The 3,018-nt window shown below is 37.5% G+C and overlaps 1 non-coding gene across 1 annotated transcript; it reads right to left on the reverse strand.

Moving 5' to 3' along the window:
* Nucleotides 1-1,186: 1,186 nt before the first annotated feature.
* Nucleotides 1,187-1,258, reverse strand: TRNAY-AUA. Its single transcript has one exon. It is a non-coding gene; the product is annotated as a tRNA-Tyr (tRNA).
* Between the last annotated feature and the right edge of the window lie 1,760 nt (nt 1,259-3,018).

Consider the following 3,018-nt stretch of genomic DNA (forward strand, 5'->3'; position numbering starts at 1 on the left):
TAATTGTACCTATTACATAGAACCCTTCAAAGTGTAAATGAGATTATTACTCACTTAGAATAGTACTTCGGACATGGTAAGTTCTATGTAAATTTTAGTTTTTCTCATTGAATGATTTATTCCTTAACTTTAAGCTCTGATGTGTGTGTGTTTTTTTTTAATTATTTCTTTTTATTTGGCTATTCAAGGCCTTGGGGCACACAGGATCTTTAGTTAAGGCATGTGGAATCTAGCTCCCTGGCCAGGGATCGAACCCAGGCCCCTTTCATTGGGAGCTTGGAATGTTAGCCACTGGACCACCAGGTAAACCCCTCAACTCTGGTGTTTTTAAGTGAATGTTGGAAAGGCATGGTTAACCTTTTCACATTTGTAGTTCTTGTTGCTTGAAGTTTTATCTAACTGTATTCTTTTATTGAGAAAATTAACATGTAATCTTAAAGGGAATAAGCATAAAGTTAAGACCTTTCTCTGTCTCAAAAGATTAAAATATCAAACAGAATTCATGGGACTACAATAACTACAAAAGGAAAATAAACGATAGGTGAAAGATTGTCTAGTGTAAGCTCTAAGAGCTAGAAGAGTTAAGAGAAAAGCAAGGGTTTAGAGGATACATCTTTGTAAGGCATGTGGTTTGAGAAGAGGCAAAGACGAGCAAGAGATAAGGAAGGAAAGGGAGAAAGAAAAAAATTTCCTTTGTTCAGGCTTTTGAGTCTCTACATGCAGTTTCAGTCACTGGAACCTTATTATTTCACGTTCAATTTAGTAAAATCCAATTTACTCACCTTAACTCCAGGTTTCCTTTATTTTTTCACTGCTGTCCTTACTCATTTGTGCCTGCAAAGAAAATATAAACTTTCCAACTCTAGCCCATTTTTTCTCCCACTGAAATGTAGTATAAAATACTGAGTTTAGGCAGTTGGCAAAATTTGTGAGAAGTTACATCAGGCTCACTAAATTTTTAATAGTTAAAAGAGATTACAATAACTGCTCTTTCAAGTATGGTTGCACATAAATAGGAAACCTTAAATGGCAGTAATATCTTAATCTTGAAGAAAGTGAAAGTGAAGTCACTCAGTCGGGTCTGACTCTGCGTCTCCATGGACTGTAGCCTACTAGGCTACTTCGTCCATGGGATTTTCCAGGCAAGAGTACTGGAGTGGGTTGCCATTTCCTTCTCCAGAGGATTTTCCCGACCCAGGGATCGAACCTGGGTCTCCTGCATTATAGGCAGACGCTTTACCGTCTGAACCACCAGGGAAGTCAGTGGCTTGAATAAACAAATAAACCTTGAATAAACAAATGTCTAATGTTAGACTATTAATTTAATACTGGAAACCATCATGAATAGCATAAGACAAATTAAACCACATAAGCAACTTCCCACTTTGTTTCTATTTAACACCAAGCCATGGATATAGATTTGTTCTACAGATTTAACTCTATTTTTGAAGATGTGCTGAAGAGGACCCCAATTCTGGAGGAAATACTGTATTAATACAGATAGATATGTATTGCCTCTGAACTTGTGTTGAACAATTTAGATTATCCACCCCCTGCCCCTGCAAAAATTCCACAGCACTGACCTTTATCAAATAGAGACTATAATTTAGGCTATATTTTAGGGGAAAGTCTGTCTACAGATATTTCTCTGATATTTGGGGACGATGTTAACAGAATAAGTACTAACATTTTCTCAAACATCACTTTCATATAAAAATGGTGTTATTGGAGGAATCAACCTGCCTGACTTCAGACTCTACTACAAAGCCACAGTCATCAAGACAGTATGGTACTGGCACAAAGACAGAAATATAGATCAATGGAACAGAAGAGAAAGCCCAGAGATAAATCCACGAACTTATGGACACCTTATCTTTGACAAAGGAGGCAAGGATATACAATGGAAAAAAGACAACCTCTTTAACAAGTGGTGCTGGGAAAGCTGGTCAACCACTTGTAAAAGAATGAAACTAGAACACTTTCTAACACCATACACAAAAATAAACTCAAAATGGATTAAAGATCTAAATGTAAGACCAGAAACTATAAAACTCCTAGAGGAGAACATAGGCAAAACACTCTCTGACATAAACCACAGCAAGATCCTCTATGACCCACCTCCCAGAATATTGGAAATAAAAGCAAAACTAAACAAATGGGACCTAATGAAACTTAAAAGCTTTTGCACAACAAAGGAAACTATAAGTAAGATGAAAAGACAGCCCTCAGATTGGGAGAAAATAATAGCAAATGAAGAAACAGACAAAGGATCAATCTCAAAAATATACAAGCAACTCTTGAAGCTCAATTCCAGAAAAATAAATGACCCAATCAAAAAATGGGCCAAAGAACTAAACAGACATTTCTCCAAAGAAGACATACATATGGCTAACAAACACATGAAAAGATGCTCAACATCACTCATTATCAGAGAAATGCAAATCAAAACCACAATGAGGTACCATTACACGCCAGTCAGGATGGCTGCTATCCAAAAGTCTACAAGCAATAAATGCTGGAGAGGGTGTGGAGAAAAGGGAACCCTCTTACACTGTTGGTGGGAATGCAAACTAGTACAGCCACTATGGAGAACAGTGGGGAGATTTCTTAAAAAACTGGAATTAGAACTGCCATATGACCCAGCAATCCCACTCCTGGGCATACACACTGAGGAAACCAGATCTGAAAGAGACACGTGCACCCCAATGTTCATCGCAGCACTGTTTATAATAGCCAGGACATGGAAGCAACCTAGATGCCCATCAGCAGACGAATGGATAAGGAAGCTGTGGTACATATACCCCATGGAATATTACTCAGCCGTTAAAAAGAATTCATTTGAACCAGTTCTAATGAGATGGATGAAACTGGAGCCCATTATACAGAGTGAAGTAAGCCAGAAAGATAAAGAACATTACAGCATACTAACGCATATATATGGAATTTAGAAAGATGGTAACGACAACCCTTTATGCAAAACAGAAAAAGAGACACAGAAGTACAGAACAGACTTTTGAA

The sequence above is a fragment of the Cervus elaphus genome, chromosome 30 (assembly GCF_910594005.1).
Source record: "Cervus elaphus chromosome 30, mCerEla1.1, whole genome shotgun sequence".
NCBI lineage: Eukaryota > Metazoa > Chordata > Mammalia > Artiodactyla > Cervidae > Cervus > Cervus elaphus.